Genomic DNA, 20,052 nt, shown 5'->3' with positions numbered 1-20,052 from the left:
AAGGTTTAAGGAATAAACACATTTCCAGGGTGTTTTCCGTTTTCAGAAAATTAATGTGTGTTTTCATTAAATATTTATAAAGCCGATTTATCAGAACTGTATAGTGTGTGTGAGTGAATGTGTGTGTATGTAGGAACTTACCTATACTTGTCCCCCTAAGTGAGCGAAATCTGACAAATCCTCCCTCTGGGGAAATTTGGGGATGTCCTCATTTGGAAAAATTAGTCAGTATTAATTTTAATAATGCAATTTTCTATAGTATTTCTAAAGGAAGTAAAAATGTTTAATAATCTGCTATTGAAAAACATGTATTGATTGACCACTATACTGATTATATTCAGTCTTTGGTGGTTACGACTCAGGTATTTTTAATTAGCTTTATATAAACAAAAGAAGTCTATGGTATATTCTCATTTAGAAAATTAAATGCTGTGTGTGTGTGTGTGTGTGTGTGTGTGTGTTGATGTATGTGTTATTTAAAAGAGAAACCTCTGTTGTGAATGACTTGGCACTTTTGACATGAGTATTTGCCTTTGCAGTATTTTCAGTTCCTGGGATCAGGTCTGCACAGCTGTCTGCTACAGCTGAGCACCATTCGAGCACTGCACTGGAGCCACAGTTCTAAAGCCCCTCTCAGCCCTGGTTCCACGTTCTCCTGGAACACTTTAGTATGTCTTTCCCTGCGGTCAGTTCTCCCTGTGGTTCAGACATGCCACCCAATCTCCCAATTATTGGACCCATCTGTCTCATTAGATTGTTTCATTACTGGTAGTGTTTTAAATGTCAGATTTGGTAGCCAGCCTTTATCACTTCCTCTTCCATTAAAAACGCTAGCGAAAATGCCAGATCCTTAATATGGTTGCCAGTTTTTCCCTAAAAGGGTTTGGTTTGAGTATATATTTCATTAAGGGAGTGACTTTTTTAGACCTATGCTATTTTTACTTATTTGAAATTTGCCTCTACCTTTACTTTAAAGAGATAGCTCACCTAAAAATGAAAATTCTGTCATCAATTACTCACCCTCATGTTGCTCCAAACCTGTTCGGAAGATGTATTTCTTCTGTGGAACACAAAACAAAATGTTAGGCAGAATATTAGCCTGAGTCACAATTCACTTTCATTGTATGGAAAAAACATGCAATGAAAATGAATAGTGAGGCTAACATTTTGCCTAACATCTTTTGTTTTCCAGGAAGGAAAGAAAGTTATATGAGTTTTGAACAAAATGATGGTGAGTAAATGATGAAAATTTTTATTTATGTTGTGAACGCTTCCTTTAATATAGGGTGTCATGTCCACAAAAATTAGCGCAGGTGATAAACACTAAATTTTCATGACAGCTTCCTGTTTAGAAGGTTTCCTGGTGAGTACTCGCCTTGTTGAATCTTAGACCTGAAACAGACATCTGCTGTATACATGTAAATGAACGGAGAGGTTTCTAGCTACACATGCACGGTTTCACATGTCGTTGCTTCCCGAAATATGTCAGAACGCAATTAATAATGCAATTGGATTCTCAGCGTTGCCACAAGGGGCACTGTAGCGGGTTTTAGAGTGATTGTCTACTTCTACAGTCAGTTTTCTTTCTTAAGCCCCCGATATACTTCCGGAGAAGTTCTTCTTCGTTCTTCATTCAGGGGTAAAAAGAAGTTCTAAACAGCCAAGCAATGGTATACTGTTTGCAAACATTCAGACATCTGCCACACAGCAGTGGGAGCCATTTAGAAGTACATTTAAATATGAGGACGCTACATGTAAAACCTTAAAAATGTGTTATCAATTACTTTATGCCTCATTCTATGAGTAGATTTCACACGAGATCAGTAAAAGATGCTGTTTTAACCACTTGATGATGATTTAAAAATATTTAATTTGTCTTGTTCACATTCTGAATTCATGACGCTAATGCGCTAACACACTATACGCAGCCATAATATGCTATTCAAATTTGCCTCTACACAAGCAGATGTCTGTTACACTCTGTTATTGTAATTTATGATGACACTGATACAACGGCTTAAAGAGTTTTAATATTCAGAATACAGACAAAAGAATGGTGATAAGAGAGGCATATCTTTGGGCAGATGTGTGAATGGCTTTCGCTGCAGATGGCACATGAGTGAATGGGCACTTGAGAGTATTTGAGTAGATTTGATTCCTTTCGTAGACTAATTAAACAAAACAAAACAAAAAAACGCACGACATGGTCTTGCACGCCGATGTTTTCATGTTGAATACTGACTGAAAAACGTAAACAAAGTAGAAGATGGAGATTCATGTTACACCTACTGATGACATGGACCAATGGCAGTAAGAAGGTGTTTAGAAGCCGGTTAGAAGTTTTCATAAAAGTTTACCCAGGCGAGCTGTTACAAACCACCGAAACGAAAGCAAGAACACCTTCTTTTTGGCCAGATTTTGTTCTAAATGACATCATACCTGTTCGATCTTCGGTTTCGTATGAAGTATATTGGGGCCTCTAATATTTGAAGAGAATATTGCTGTAAGCAAGTTATATCTTATACTGTAAACATGTTTATAACTAGCTATTTGAATAGTAATATATCTAGTTTAATGGCACAGTTAATGGCACAGACATTTGAAGGTAACTCTGTTGCCCCCTTGAGTACAGAAGTTTGTTACCGCCAGGCCCACATGAAATCTGCGCATGCAAATCACTCCGGAAAGTTCTGCAGAATTGGAACGTCTGTCATTCATAAAGTTCTACACATAACCGCCCCTTGCATGTTTATTTATTAAATGTTTTGTATAATTTAAGTATACTTCCAACCAAAGTACAGTATACTGCCCTGCAAAGCCGAAATTTTGACTGAAACTGGGCCTCTTAGACAATGATCTGTCTTGTGACATGGGTTTGGCTCAACTATGTTCAGATTAACACAATAAGACTATTTTATATTCTACATTTGGCTGCACAATCAAAAAACTTTAAAGCCATTTTTCAAACATAAGTGCTTTTTGACCTTGTAGGCCTTGTTTTTACCATGTTGAAATCCATTCTGGAAAAAAAAAAAAGTGCAGAAAATTTTTAAAAAGTCTACAGATTCCATCTGGGCCTGGTTACCACCACAGTAACACAAAAAGGCATGCTTATTATGTGGAACAGGTCTGTGCGCTTTCAGTGTGTTGCACAAGGATTTGCATTTACATTTGCATTATGAGTCAATAATCTAAAAGGTTTGCAAAGACAGACTACATCAGTGACTCTCTAATGGGTCTGGTGGGTAGCTGGATGCGAACAGCATCAGGATAACCAGTGCTAAATACAAATACTAATTATATTAATAACAATAAAATTAGATAAATATGATAAACAATTTTGGTACTGTGTTGGGTTGCCACTTGAAATAAAAATCTGGGTCCTGAAACAAAACCAGTTGACAGCCACTGCACTAAATTAATCTTAAACACAAACCTCTGACTCCCTATTTGTCTTTTGCAATGCCATGGGGTGTCTGGTTAGCCCTGTACAGCTGGTTTAATAACAATGCAAGTGACTTGCATTCCAACCATGAACGTAGGTAAACACATTCAAACTCATGCACACACACAAAGCATTGTGTTTTAGTGCCCTGTTTGGCTGTGCACAGCGACTGAATGAAGGAAACATCTGCCTGCATGTTGCACTGTCTGCACCAGATCACCACAGCCGGCTAACAGAGAGAGAACTGCTGCACGGCACATCTACATCGCCAGAGCAACTGCTGCTCACACACACAAGTTCTGCTTCAGCATACCACCAGCATCCTCAACAGCAGCTGTGTATGTATGTGTGTCAACACAATTTGAACTTTTTCTTTTCATCCAGCATGCCTGCAGTCGATCCCCACCACTGGCCATCAGCTCTGGGCGTGTGCCTTCCAACACACATAAAATTCTGGTAAGTGTTTATATTCCTCCACACGTGTGCGTGAATGCAGCGCTGCAACAGCTGGCTGATCAGATCACAGACAAGGAGCATCAACACCCGGACTCACTTATTATTCTCTGCGATTTTAACAAAGACAACCTCACCCGTGAACTGCCAAAATACAGACAGCACATTACATGCCCCACCAGGGACAGAAATGTACTGGACCAATGCTACACAACATTAAAGGATGCATATCACTCTGTCCCTAGAGCGGCTTTGGACTCTCTGATCACTGTCTGGTTCATCATCTTCCAGCCTACAGGCAGAAACTAAAATCAGCTAAACCTGTAGTAAAGACTGTAAAGAGATGGACCAATGATTAGAGCTGGAACTAAAAGCCTGCTTTGACTGCACTGATTGGAGTGTTTTTGAAGCTGCGGACACCCATCTGGATGAGCTCACAGATACTGTGACATCATATATCAGTTTCTGTGAGGAAATGTGCATTCCTACTAGCACTTATTTAACGTTCAACAATGACAAACCATGGTTTACAGAAAACTCAGACAGCTTCGTCATGCCAAAGAGGATGTTTCCAGAAGCAGGATAAAATCTTGTGTAATCAGGCCAAAAACACACTAAGGAAAGTAAAGTGTCGAAAAGAAGCTACTCTGAGAAGCTGAAAAACAAGTTTTCATCTAACGACCCTGTATTAGTGTGGAGAGGCCTGAAAGACATAACTAACTTTAGGGAACCAACAACTGGCTGACGACTTGAATGTGTTTTACGGTAGATTTAAAAGCCCAGTCTCACACCCCACACCTGCTCTGACCTTCACTTCACACCAACACCTCCTGCAACCCCCCCCCCCCCACCCCCCAATCCTGTGCTGACCAGCTGGCCCCCATCTTCACACAGATCTTCAACAGATCACTGGAGCAGTGTGAAGTTCCCTGCTGCTTCAAATGCTTCACTATCATCCCTGTCCCAAATAAACCCAAGATCAAAGGACTTAATGACTACAGACCTGTCGCTCTGACATTTGTGGTCATGAAGTCTGTGGACATGAAGCATACTTGGCAATAAAGCTAATTCTGATTCTGACAGTTCCTGTATGGTAATCCTGGTTAGACAGAGTGGGTTACACTGAGCATTTCTCAGATCAGTGCAGTGGCACACAGGCTTTTTATACAGACAAGTGCAGTAAGATTCTGGCCTTGTAATATTGCAATGCATTACATCAGGGCCAGAGCTGTGTGATCAACAGAGTGCTAATCAAGGATCTCTTTCACCCTTGATCTCATAAGAAGTTAGGAAGAGAAACCGATACAGAAACAACATGTCTCCTAAATGAAGCTATGTAAGACTAAGACCTAGTTTGGGCTGAACCTTATTAACCTGATGTGGTTTTGGTGATAACACCAGCATATCTAACTTAAATGTAGTTTTCTAAAGGTACACAATGTTCCGTGGTATGTTTTAGATGTCTGTGGCAGTGTTGGGGTAACTAATTACAAGTAATGTGCATCACATTATTAGATACATTTTTTTAGAAGTGACTAGTAAACTTTCTTTTGGAATTTACAATATTATATGATATTTTTGAATGCACATTACATTTTTATTTTATTTTTATTTATTTACTGACAAAAACAATGGAAAACCTCTGCCTTCCCCATAACGTAGTTATGTAGGCCTAACACATTAGCTGCATCCGAAATCGCGTTCTGTCAGAGTATGTACTGGATTTGATGAAGGACGCACTTCTTGGCCGGTAAAATAATACATTCTTTAGGTATGTAGGTGAGCAGTATGCATACATTCTGAATGTACTGTACTTCATCAGGGAATGGGCGTTGTCCCGTGACCCGAATATATTACGTTAAACAACATTTGCAAAAACAATCTGCTTCCATTTTTGTTAAACAAGCACCATTTAAAGGATAATCCACCTAAAAATGAAGTCTTTCATATACTCACATTCATGCCATCCCAGATGTGAATGACTTTCGCTCTTCTGCTGAACACAAATTAAGAATACCTCTGCTCTGTAGGTCCATACAATGCAAGTGAATAGTAGCCAGAACTTTTTTGCTGCCTTAATATGCTTTTTGGACCTTCAAAGTAATCCATACGAAGTGATATGATATAGGTATGGGTGAGAAACAGATCAATATTTAAGTTCTTTTTTACTCTAAATGTCCACTTTCACTTCCATATTCTTCTTCATTTGTTTTTGGCGATTCACATTCTTCATGCATATCACCACATTCTGGGCAGGGAAAATAATTTATAGTAAAAAAGGACTTAAATATTGACATGTTTCTCACCCACACCTATCATATCACTTCAGAAGATATGGATTAAACTGGAGTTTTACGGATAACTTTTATGCTGCCTTTATATGCTTTTGGACCTTCAAAGTTCTGGCCATCATTCACTTGTATTGACCTACAGAGCTGAAATATTCTTCTAAAAATGTTTGCGTTTGTGTTCTGCAGAAGAAAGCCATACACATCTGTGATGTCATGAGGGTGAGTAAATGTTGAGAGGATTTTCATTTTTGGGTGAACTATCCCTTTAAGCACAAGGACCAACTTTCTTGGTATATATACAGTAGCACTTACAGTTAGAAAGAGCCGCCTGACTCGCGGTTGTCACATCTTTTAAATCTGCGGTAATATTGGATAGTAAATTGTCCAGTGAATGCGCACTTTAGGATCTCACCGCAATTAGTAAGTCATCCGGGTATTTCTCGCTTACTGTTTTACGAAATTTCAGACATACTGCTCCATTAGCATACTGTTTTTGGCATACTACTGTAAATAGTATTAATATTCGGATGCAGCAAGTGTTTATTGTACGAATAAACAAAAAAACATCTGCAAGTCAAGCGCAGCTCTACTGTTTGGTAAAAGCAATAGCGTCACTATTTCAACTGTTTAAATGTTGTTTTGATCTTTTAAATGGGTATCTTTATTCCTGTGTAAAACTGGAGAATGTGAACTGTTCTTGAGCTTTGCAAAGGCACTAAATGAAAAAAATGTATTATTATTATTGTGATGATGTTGAGACAATGTAGCAAAGAAAAAAACAATGTTGTGGAATTACTTTTATTAGGTGTAACACAATAATGTAGTACTGCTTTACTTTCAAAAGTAACATTCCCTAACACTGGTCTGTGGAATAACCTTGATGCATGCACTGTCAAGGTATGATTTACCTGTGTAATAATGCTATATATAGTGCTGTATTGTGTGTGAAGGTCACTCTGGTATTGTTGTATCCACTGTGTCTAGTCCCTCCTGGGGTTTAGAGGCTAAACCCAATGTCAGGTTCCCCCTGGAGAAGGCTATTTCTCTGTTAAGACATGGCTACCGTTGTGGGTTTTCTGAGGTCTAGGCTGCCATTGGCCTTTGCTATCCTCTCTCCCAGCCACATAAATAGTCTAGCGTGGGTAGGGCCTGATTGGACTTTGAAAAAATAATATACCGTTTACTTAAATGGAAAGCACAGTCCCTCTTCTTCCCAGAGCAAGTGGTGGGAAGAATCGATGACTTCCTTTTCTGGGTCTCTGAGGATGAAGGATAAGTCTCAGGTCTCTGGGGTGTCTATAGTATTAATAGGCCTCTTTATGAGTTTGCAGAATCACAGTGCCTCTACTTGCAAGAAATTTTCATGACCGAATCAATCAAGGAATCGCGTGGAAAGTGCTTTTTCCGACCAGAAGCGTGCAGTATCTAGTATCCTCCACACAATGGCCGAGCAGCAGAGATGTGTGAGACACTTGAATGTGTAAAAGACAGCAACCTGAGATTAAGCTTTTGAAGTGTCAATCCAGGTTTCTATTGCTCTCGAATTGTCAGGTATTAACCACAAGTCTGTCCTGGGGTGCAGTGCCCTGAGCAAGGGAGTGGGGACTTTCTCAGGTGAGGTGTTCCCAGTCTTTTTGTGCCACCACAAATCGGTATCTTTTATAGGAGTATGGGAATTGCTCAAGTATCGGAAATAGATAAACGGCTTTGACCTATGGCCTGTGCTGTGCTGGTGACATAGGGTCTCTATGGTTACCAACGGGGAAAGTCCCAGCATATGCATGTTGCTCTTTTCATGAGAATATCAGTTAAGGATCACTTGTTGACCCTAACACTCTTAAGCTCTGTGAAACAGTTGAGCTTTGGTATGGAAAAAACACCAATGTTTCAAAACGTCTTTAATGAGATCACAGAACACAAATGTTGAATTATTCATATTAATTTAAGGTTGAGGATGATATACAGAATTTAATAGAACAAACTGTTTTGCCCACAAGAGAGATTTTACTGACAGGTGAGGGATCTCTGATTATTGACCCCAAAGTAGATCCATAACACTGGTTCACTGTTGGGTAATAATCAAAGTGTCTTTCAAGGCAAGTCTGTCCACTCTGTGGCCATTTTGGTAACGCTTCTGGACAGCTATTTTCTATGGATGCAAGCAGTATTAAAGTAGAGCTCCTATCTACAGTACTTGAATGGGGAAAGACCGACAGGTGATGTCTGTATCAAAAAGTTGATTGGCCCTTTTAACTGTAAGGCAGGACTTTCTGTTCTACATCCGTCATATTGAGTGCTCCAATTTCTCCCATTCATTTTAATACCAGTGCTCTGTCTCGGGCTAAATAGTCTCTGGTAGTAATGGACCACATGTAATCTGGATTATGTGATCGGATTACAAAATTCAAGTACTTGTAAATAGATTACATTACTTTTTCAAATGTATGTAATCAGATTCGTTTCTTTCTATGGATTGCATCATTACATATCTATTACATTACATTATTTTGTTCGGAACTATTAAGTTATTCAAAAATACATTTAAAAAAAATGCAACTCAGACAAAACAATTGCTTGAATACACCTTTTTCTTTTTTGTGATTTAACATTTTGAGTCATACATTAAACCAAGAAAAGCAAAACATATATACACATAATTAATATTTAACCCCCACTATTACCCCTCCCAATCCCCAACCCCACCCTGACCCTCAACAACATCCCTGTGGTCACACATGATTATAGACACACACACACACACAAATATATATATATATATATATATATATAATAATCACACAAATTAACAACTACACCTCTCTCTCCACTACCCCTCCCTGAGAGCCCTCCAAAAATGCCAAATATTTGTCCCATTTCCCCACAAACGAGTCCAAATTCCCCAGTGTTCTAGATGACCCTTCTACAAAAGCTGCCACCCTCCCCATCTCTGAGCACCACTCCTGAAATGGGGGCACTCCAGCCGACTTCCATCCCCTTAAAACTATTTGTCTGGTTATCATGACAATGGTTAGGGCCCAATTTTGTATGTGTTTATTCTCTATATTGATGACCGCCCCATCGCCTAAAATACAGATTCTGGGGCAAAATGAAATTTGAGTGCACAATACATCACACATAAAACTCTGAACCTTCAACCAAAATTCTTGGATCTTAACACACCACCAAAAAAACATGGGTTGTGTCTCCATCTTCTGATTGGCATCGCCAGTAGGTGGGTGTCTTTTTTTTTTTTTTCTCCACAGTTTGGCATGCCCATTTCCCACTGCTTACTAGGTCCTCGTGGTGGCGCGGTTACTCACCTCAATCCGGGTGGTGGAGAACAAGTCTCAGTTGCCTCCGCTTCTGAGATAGTTAATCCGCGCATATTTTCACGTGGCTCGCTGTGCATGACACCACAGAGACTCAAAGCATGTGGAGGCTCATGCTATTCTCCGTGATCCATGCATAATTTACCACGTGCCCCATTGAGAGCGAGAACCACTAATCACGACCATGAGGAGGTTACCCCATGTGACTTTACACTCCCTAGCAACTCAGCACACCCTGGATTCGAACTTGCGACTCCTGGGGTGGTAGTCAGCGTCAATACTCGCTGAGCTACCCAGGTACCCAGGTGGGTGTGTCTTTAAGATCAAGCCTGTACAATCTAGAGGGGGTTTTTAGAATCCTAGCCCACACTCCCTCCTCCAAAACCAAGTTTAAATCTTTCTCTCATAATCTCTTGATAGAAGTTAAAGCTCCATCCCCCAGACTCTGAATTAGCAGGGAGTAATACACCGATGCCTCATTATCTTTTCCAAAAACAGTAATCACCTCTCCCATAGTGTCTGCCGCTTTAGGGGGGTGTATGCTACTCCCAAAAATAGTACAGAGCAGGTGGTGCAGCTGTAAATACCTAAAAAACTGAGATCTGGGAATCCCAAAATATTGAACCAAATTTTCAAAGGATCTCAACACTGCACTCTCATATAGGTCACAGAGTGTAGTAACCCCCCTCACAATCCACTCTGACCAGCAGAAAGGGTACTTATTAATACATAATTTTGGGTTTAGCCATATGCTCGAGGCAACATTTAAATAAATGTCTGAATTAAACACTCTGGACAGTTTTGTCCATACTGAGTGCAAATGCGAGATAATGGGATGTAACGTAGCTTCTCCGGTTAGTTTGATAGGCTTTGAAATGGCGAAATAGGGGCAAGATGTTCCTGTTCAATACAAAACCAGGGAGGGGCTCTCTCCCTTCAGTGACAAAATAGCATTATATCTGTATTTCAATCGGGTCAATTCTCTGAGGCCATCAGATGACATTCGGCACTTCAGCTCTGCCTCGGCACTTTTAATAATCCCTTCCAACTCCATGAGTTCTCGTGCTTTGGATTTTTTGGTGAATGAGGCATACTGTATGATCCGCCCCCTAAGAACCACCTTAAGTGCCCCCAAGCCATGCCCACAGAGGATACAGTTGGTCTCCATATAAACATTGATTTCAGCCTTTAACATTTGTTGGAATTCAGGATTTTACAAAAGGGATACATTAAAGCACCAACTATATGATTTCCTTTTCTCCATATGTGGCAGCACCTCTAAACTCACCAGGGCGTGATCTGGAGCAATCAACAACAGATGAAATGAGGGACTTAGGGATATATATATATATATATATATATATATATATACACACACACACACAGTGCATCCGGAAAGTATTCACAGCGCTTCACATTTTCCACATTTTGTTATGTTACAGCCTTATTCCAAAATGGATTAAATTCATTATTTTCCTAAAAATTCTACAAACATTACCCCATAATGACAATGTGAAAGAAGTTTGTTTGAAATCTTTGCACATTTATTAAAAATAAAAAACAAAAAAATCACATGTACATAAGTATTCACAGCCTTTGCCATGACACTCAAAATTGAGCTCAGGTGCATCTTGTTTCCACTGATCATCCTTGAGATGTTTCTACAACTTGATTGGAGTCCACCTGTGGTAAATTCAGTTGATTGGACATGATTTGGAAAGGCACACACCTGTCTATATAAGGTCCCACAGTTAACAGTGCATGTCAGAGCACAAACCAAGCCATGAAGTCCAAGGAATTGTCTGTAGACCTCTGAGACAGGATTGTATCGAGGCACAGATCTGGGGAAGGGTAAAGAAAAATTTCTGCAGCATTGAAGGTCCCAATGAGCACAGTGGGCTCCATCATCCGTAAATGGAAGAAGTTTGGAACCACCAGGACTCTTCCTAGAGCTGGCCGCCCGGCCAAACTGAGCGATCGGGGGAGAAGGGCCTTAGTCAGGGAGGTGACCAAGAACCCGATGGTCATTCTGACACAGCTCCAGCATTTCTCTGTGGAGAGAGTTGAACCTTCCAGAAGAACAACCATCTCTGCAGCACTCCACCAATCAGGCCTGTATGGTAGAGTGGCCAGACGGAAGCCACTCCTCAGTAAAAGGCACATGACAGCCTGCCCAGAGTTTTCCAAAAGGCACCTGAAGGACTCTCAGACCATGAGAAACAAAGATTGAACTCTTTGGCCTGAATGGCAAGCATCATGTCTGGAGGAAACCAGGCACCGCTCATCACCTGGCCAATACCATCCCTACAGTGAAGCATGGTGGTGGCAGCATCATGCTGTGGGGATGTTTTTCAGCGGCAGGATCTGGGAGACTAGTCAGGATCGAGGGAAAGATGAATGCAGCAATGTACAGAGACATCCTTGATGAAAACCTGCTCCAGAGCGCTCTGGACCTCAGACTGGGTGAAGGTTCATCTTCCAACAGGACAACGACCCTAAGCACACAGCCAAGATAACAAAGGAGTGGCTCCGGGACAACTCTGTGAATGTCCCAGCCAGAGCCCAGACTTGAACCCGATTGAAAATCTCTGGAGAGATCTGAAAATGGCTGTGCACCGACGCTCCCCATCCAACATGATGGAGCTTGAGAGGTCCTGCAAAGAAGAATGGGAGAAACTGCTCAAAAATAGGTGTGCCAAGCTTGTAGCATCATACTCAAAAAGACTTGAGGCTGTAATTGGTGCCAAAGGTGCTTCAACAAAGTATTGAGCAAAGGCTGTGAATACTTATGTACATGTGATTTTGTTTCGTTTTTTATTTAATACATTTGCAAAGATTTCAAACAAACTTCTTTCACGTTGTCATTATGGGGTATTGTTTGTAGAATTTTGAGGAAAATAATGAATTTAATCCATTTTGGAATAAGGCTGTAACATAACAAAATGTGGAAAAAGTGAAGCGCTGTGAATACTTTCTGGATGCACTGTATATATATATATATATATATCTGTTCTAGAGTAAATCTTATGGACCGATGAAAAAAAAAATGTATAGTCCCTACCAGATGAGTTCAAACGTCTCCAAATATCTGTAAGACCAAGATTTTACACATCCTGTGAAGCATCAATGTTGCTCTAGGGGACTTGCACACTTTTGCTTAACTATGATCAAGGAGACTGAGTCCATCAAAAGATTAATGTCTACTCCCAATATTATATCATAAGGGGTGCCAGCGGCTTGCAACATCCCTTCAAGATCTATAAAAAAGCCCTGATCATCAACGTTAGGTGCGTAAATATTAGCCATAATAAGATTTTGCCCCTGAACTTCTGCTAAAACAATAATGACTCTTTCTGATTTATTTTTAATCTGTTTGAGATATTTGAATTGTAGATGCTTACTTATCAGTGTAATGACTCCCCTGCTCTTACTTGAGCCAGCACTAAAGAAAACATGTCCACCCCATATGTTCCCAAAATGTTCAGCTTGCTGCAGGGAAAGATGTGTTTCCTGATTAAACACTATATCATATTTCTTACACTTAAGAGGAGAAATAACCTTCTTTCTTTTTATGGGGTGCCCCAACCCATTCACATTCCACGTGGAGAGAGACAATCCGCTCATATTAACATTTGAAATTTTGACAAAACAAACTCCAGCCAATAGGTGGAACCAGCACAAAAAGAATCAAAAAAGGCGCTCAGTTTCCTCGGACAGTCAAACAATGTTCAGTGAGCCGGCCCATTCGGCTGCTACATGAGTGCAACAAATGACCTAATCACTCCAATGACTTGCAAGAAATACTCCACAAAACAAACTCCAGCCAATAGGAGGCATAAGCACAAAGAATGTGCAGATTCATCCACTCAACAGTCCCGAAGGAGTGTTACTCCACAAAACAAAACAAACTCCCATTAGGTGGAACCAGCACAAAAAGAAACAAAAAAGGCACTCAGTTCCTCAAACAGTCAAGTGAATGTTCAGTCCATTCGGCTACAACGTGAGTACCACAAAATAACTTACTCCATTGACTTTATGAAGGACATCGCTTGCTGGGGACATGTGAATGTTTTATGGCCATCCTTAGCATCTATTCTCAATTTGCCCAGGAACATCAGTGCAAAAGCGACCTTCTGTTGATGTAAGAGTTTCTTGCATTCCTTGAACCGATAAATCCTTGAACCGCAAAGTCTGGGAACAAGAAAATGCCGTGGTTCTTCCAAAAAAGCCTTCCTTTACTCCTCGCCTCACGCAATACAAGATCTTTATCGTATGATCTCAGAACTTTGGCCAGAATTTATCGGGGCCTGTCTCCCTCAGTGGATCGTCGAGCCGGAACCCTGTGAGCTCGCACAATTTCCAGTTTATGGCCTGTTATGTCAAGCAGATTCGGAAAAATCCCTTCCAGGAATTTCACCATATCCCGACCATCTTTGGCTTCAGGACGATTCGGACGTTATTCCGCGGGTTGCAGTTCTCCATGTCCTCCAATTTCTCCCAGATGCGCTCCACATCCACCTTGGTCTCTAGCAGTTTAGCAGCTAATTCCCTCTCCGATGACTCCAGATAATCAATCCGTTTCTCGATATCCCCCACTCTTGACCGCCTCAATGAATTTTGTCTCCATGGTGGTGATCAATCAATGTATTACAGCAAGATTCTCCAAGTCAGCAACGACCTTCGTCAGCATTGCCAACATGTTCAACAATTCTCGCCAAATTTCCTTCACTTCTCCGGCCAAATCGGCTTCCTGGCTCGCGGCCTGCTGCTTGGGGGCATCAGCTTGAGCACGTAAGTGTCTTTTAATGTCTCCAGAGCCCGAGGATTTTGAATTCTTTGACATATTGTCTTCCTAGAACAGTAATGGAACAGGGTGTATCGAATCTCACTGGTTTATGACATAAAAAGTATTAAAACTAGCAAAGTGCACATAGCTTGCCGTTCAGACATCCGAACCTCGCATGGCATCTCCGAATGCACCTTTTTCTATGATGAATTTGTTTTCAGTTATTGAATTTAATGTCATTTTGATAGTTTGTATCAATTTGATATTGATGTAATGTGGTGTAAATGTTTAGAAGTCTCATTAAAAGCTGAAATTGCCTTTTTTTTTTTTTTTGGTCATGTAAGCTATTTTTTACAATTTTATGAAAAGGCACATTTTATTCAGGTCATATGGAGAAAACTTCTTGATATTCTTGTCTCAAAAATTAAAGATAAAAAAAGAATTTCTTGAAAAATATGTGTGATAACTTTTTTAAATCAATGATTAGGTTGTGTACACTAATGAATTCAAGGTGCAAGGGAAGTATTTGTATACCTTTTACTTGATGGTAACACCACATGACATTTCTAAAGTAATTTTCTATCTTTTTCTTTTTTTTTGTTTTCTTTTTTTTTTTGAAAATGCTATGAAAGTTTTTCAAAAATGTATTAAACCAACACGGACACAAAGATGACATTTTTATGAACTTGATGCATGTTTTAAACTATATATATATATTATATATATAGATATATAATATATATAGATATAATTCAAACTAAATATTTTATTTATCACCTTGGACAACCTTATTTGTCAATGACCCACCTATGAGTCTTGACTTGACTCAGGGACTGACAAATAGCATATTGTTTTTTGATTTCATTTTAACTAATGTTTAATGAAAGGAGTGTGTATTTAATGAAAGGTATGCAATACACTTAAGTAAATAAACAAGAAAAACACCATAGTGTTCCTAATAAAGTGCGCAGTGAGTGTATATTAATAAGTTGTGTACTATTTGCAAGCATCAGGAGTGTACAGGACTTTTTTCGTGTTTATTTACTTCAGTGTTTGTTCCTACGCACCTGCTGATAGTCTATCAGGTGTGCAGTAGTTTTTTTTTTTTTTCCTCCTCTTTTTTTTTTTTTTTACATAGAATACTTAAAATTATATTTTCAGCAAGTAATTTAAAAGTAATCAGAATAGATTTCCTAAAAAGTTTACAGCTGTGACCACCACAGACATTGAGGGGCACAGGTCTTCTGGGCAGGGTGGCCATTGGCCGGCATTGAGGACAGGCCCTTGTTTTCTCACAGGAGCACCATCATACATACCGACATACCACGCTGATAGTTGAACATGTCCCAGAGCGAGTGCCAAGCAGCGAGCCCACCCAGCTCTGTTGGCCCTCCGCAGTCTACCTTTTGCTTTCCCGGTTGGATCCGGCCGAGGATCAAGGGCAGGCCGCGCGTCGAGGGACTTGATAATGAATGTAGGGGCCCGGCCATCACTTTCAAGCTCTGGCCCAGGAGTGTAATTTCATAAAACGCTATTTCCTGCAGATAAGACCCAAATATTTCTCTTCTTTTCTTATTTTTAGGGGTGGGAGGGAGTGGGTGTGACGGAGAAGTGATTGACATCATTTCGACTAAAGGAATGTTAATCAGTCTCGATTAGCTTGTATTGTACTTGTAGTGTATGTTGAGTGCATAGGTTATGTAATGGCCCATCTACAGTACCAATACACATGCTATTGTAAAGTACTGTGAATAGACGATTGCCGTTTGTCTATGCTTCATTGTGTTTGGCCCCTTCCATTGAAACTTGCAGCTCTGCTCTCTACCCCTTTAATGGCTTAATCAGGCCTGTATTACACTATTACTTTACTCACCCAAGACCTTGCAAATTGTTTCCAGCTTTGAGGAAAATCAGTTAAGATAGTTTGCAGGCCCTGATAGGCTGTATAGGTTTGAATTTTCCATGGCTGGTTCTTATTCGCTCTCCCTTGCTTTTGTGTTTAGACTAAAGAGAGTCCAGTCCATGACTCTGATATTTGCCTTATCTGACTGTCTTGTGGTTGTAATTCCCACAGTCAGATGTTAAAGGAACCATGGTTAAAAAAAAATCTATTTTGTATTAATGAAACATAAAGAATGAACTCCAAAAGATGTCATCATATCAGAACTGAATGGCACCATCACATGCAGACAGGACAAACATGGTGCTTCCTTCCACGTGCCTCTACTGTGATCCCAATCATTCATAAATTTGCACACCCGGGAGGTTTGGAGCTCCATCCATTATCTGGAGGCCTTTGGCCATTAGGCTGGAATGAGAAACCATCACAGGCTTATCTCCAGCAACCTGAATGGCCTAACAGCTCCCTTTCCTCTGGCTCTGTCTCAGTTCAACACTCCCTTCCCTCTTTAATCTGGCCTCACGCTCTCTTTTGTTTTTGGTCTTGCATTGACATTTCTTCTCACTTCTGCTACACATCTGTCACTTTTTCTTTCTGTAAAATTCAAGCAGGTCTTTTCAGCAGGGATTTCTATCCTGATTCTTTTAAAGCCTCAAATTATGGCCTTACCTTGTCTTTGCTCTTTCTTTCCTGCTAATTCTAAAACAGATGGGACAGAAGACAACATTAAGACCACCATCTTGCTTTCTATTTTCCAGCCCTCATGCATATCAGCACTCATAATGGAGTAGACAAGGGAAGAGGATATTTTCGGTATTCGAACAGGGTCATGGTCTTTCTCATCCTCCTGGTCTCTTTTGACCTCTGTCTCTCGTGTTTGTCTCTGACTTCCTGTCTTGTGCACCTTCCTCTCTCGCTCTCTTTTTGACTGTTTTTCACTGTATGACTGCTCTTTCTGTCTCCCTTGGCTTCTTCTGCATTTCTTAAAGTCTCTCTCTCTCTCTTGGCTTCTTCTGCATTTCTTAAAGTCTCTCTCTCTCTCTCTCTCTCTCTCTCTCTCTCTCTCTCTCTCTCTCTGTCTGTCCTTTTTATCTTAGACCCAGATTTCTATGTGTTTCTGTGCTGAGCACTGAAAAATTTCCCCCTCGGTCATCTTGCAGATTTGTCTCTCTCAGCAGAGTCTCTCCTGAAAGACTAACTCGCCAAAATGTAAATAGTGCAGAGGCTTTCTCATTACCTCACTGAGTATTTTTAGGTGCTCTTATTTTTAAGAGCAGACACAAGAGGAGGCCCATAACTCACCAGCAACAAGAAAAATTGTAATGCAAAACAATAATGCCCTGATGATATAGTAAAGCAGTGCTGTTTCTCATGAAAAAAAAAAAAAAAAAAAAAAAACGTAATTCTCAACAGTGATTCTCATTAGATTCTCATTAGTGTATGCATCATTTTTTACTGTATATCATTTAATCAACATAAATTAAAAAACAGTACAACAAATACTACCATGATATAAACAAATTTCTCATTAAAAAATTATTATTTATTATATTAAGTTTCAATTATAAATTACAAATAGTTGTATTTAATAATATTTATATTATATTGTTATTATTATTAAATATAATATTTTTTTCTCTTTATAGTAATGAGAATGAATAATAATAATTATTATTATTATTATTATTTGCATTACAGAAATAAGAATGGGAGTGCTGAATTCTCATGATAATGTCACAATGCAAAAAATCATAATGGTCCTAAAATAGGCTTTATTTTCTTTATGCAAAGTATGAATTCTTTTTTCCTGCTTTTGTTATTTTTAATAAGACAATATTAAAATATTTTATATATGAAATATTTAAAATGTATATAAATATTTAAAATATATTAAAAGTACTTTTATTATTCCACCCCTTATTTTGAGGTGAAATATTAACCGGACATGTTTTTGACAGGTTTCGTGAGATTTACCCATGTAGAGAGGTTAATATTGGCTGGGTTTTTGTCCACGTATTTTATGCAAATTTTGGGATAATGCATAAAAAAATGCTAAATGGAAACACCGAGATGCAAATAAAATTTCCAAAATGTGGAAAAAATTAAATTATACTCTCGCTTGAGGTAGATAAAAAAATTATTTGATAACACATCTAATGAATATACTCCTATTTAATTAAAAGTCATGTGACTTTGCCTCAACAAGCCATGTGAATACACAATTTTCTCAGAGAATATCATCTATATCATCGCTTAGCATCTGAAATGTTGCTCTGGTTATCCTGAAATGCCTGAGTCAAAGCCTTTTATCAAAATGATTGGCTACTATTATCTCCCAGAACTGCCTGACGCACTTTTCTGTGCGCTTTAAACCCCAAGTAATTCATTACATTTAATAAAAGAGCTACAGTGGTTTCAACTTCCATTTTCTATTTTATTTCGATTTTGTTCTCTTAAACACATGGGATGGGAACGCTGCTTTGGTCGCAGATTGTTTTAGCAATATTAAATAAAAATTTAAACTTGAATGGAAACATTCATCGATTAATCTTTCATGTCACATTTGAAATTAGTAACATACCAAAAAGCAAGCAACTCCATATAACCTTGATGTCACAAAACTGTTTAAGGAAGTTTCTCAAGTTAATAGTCTTGGTGTGGGAACAGGACTTGGTGTTTGTAGAGAGGGATCACAGTTGTCATCACCTCATCCCTATCTGTTTCTACCCCTCTATCCATGTGCCTCTCCCTCTGCTGGTACAAAGTGTCCTTTTCTCTCACAACACTATCTCTTAGTATAGCAGCTCAGCGGGAGGGAGCTTAGCTATGTCTGTGGGGCTCAGCTATAGCGGGGTGTTTCCTTCCTGGTTCCTCTACAGCTAAATTACCTTCAGCTGGATTAGGAGCCAGTGGATAAGACACATCTAAGAGTCTGGGCCCAGAGCCGAGGTAGAGGCTCTGATGCTTTTGCTTATGTGGTAGTCATCATTGGGCCCTCTTTTCTACATCTCCCTGCTTTCTTCCAGGACACACAGGAAAGGCCTTTTTCCTGCCCGTTTACACTAAACTTAGTCATTAGACCTTTAAAAAGGAGGACGGGATTTAGGAAGGAAAAAGGAGAACAAAACAACAAATCAAACGATGATAGACCACTTTTTCCTTTTCTTTCTCTTTTTCTCACTCTTACTCTAAAATTCTTCAAATATTGCACTGGAATTGATGGCAGGATGGTTATGTGATGTACATAAAGTGGTCTCAAAACTTTTTTGCCATACTTAAAAATGTATGAATGTCATTGCATTACACAGTATAACAAAATATCAAACCATGTTTGTTAAGGTTTCAAATGATAAAACAGTACATATATTGTTTGAAATTAAGACATTATCTAATCAGCTAATCATGTGGCAGCAGTGAAATGCCATCAGAATGGGGAAAAATGTGATCACTGTGATTTAGACCATGGCATGATTGTTGGTGCCAGTCAGGCTGGTTTGAGTATTTCTGTAACAGCTGATCTCCTGGGATTTTCACGCACAACAGTCTATAGAGTTTATTCAGAATGTTGCCAAATACTAAAAACATCCAGTGAGGGGCAGTTTTGTGGACAGAAATGTCTTTTTGATGAGAGAGGTCAACGGAGAATTGCCAGACTGGTTCGAGCTGACAGATAGGCTATGCTAACTCAGATAACCACTCTGTACAATTGTAGTGAGCAGAATAGTATCTCAGAATGCAAAACGCGTCGAACCTTGAGGTGGATGGGCTACAACAGCAGAAGATGCTTTGGGCACTTTATTAGGATCATAGTTTTCCTAATAAAGTGATCAGTGAGCATATGTGAAGCT

At 39.4% G+C, this 20,052-nt stretch overlaps 1 protein-coding gene across 4 annotated transcripts in view; it reads left to right on the top strand.

The window, feature by feature from the left end:
- The window catches only part of ccnd2a (cyclin D2, a), a 231,118-nt gene that overhangs the window by 162,209 nt on the left and 48,857 nt on the right, over nucleotides 1-20,052 (top strand). The window lies entirely within an intron of this gene.

This window comes from Myxocyprinus asiaticus, chromosome 46 (assembly GCF_019703515.2).
Source record: "Myxocyprinus asiaticus isolate MX2 ecotype Aquarium Trade chromosome 46, UBuf_Myxa_2, whole genome shotgun sequence".
Classification (NCBI taxonomy): domain Eukaryota; kingdom Metazoa; phylum Chordata; class Actinopteri; order Cypriniformes; family Catostomidae; genus Myxocyprinus; species Myxocyprinus asiaticus.
The sequence above is the reverse complement of the archived record's forward strand: the minus strand, read 5'-3'. Positions and strand labels throughout refer to the sequence as shown.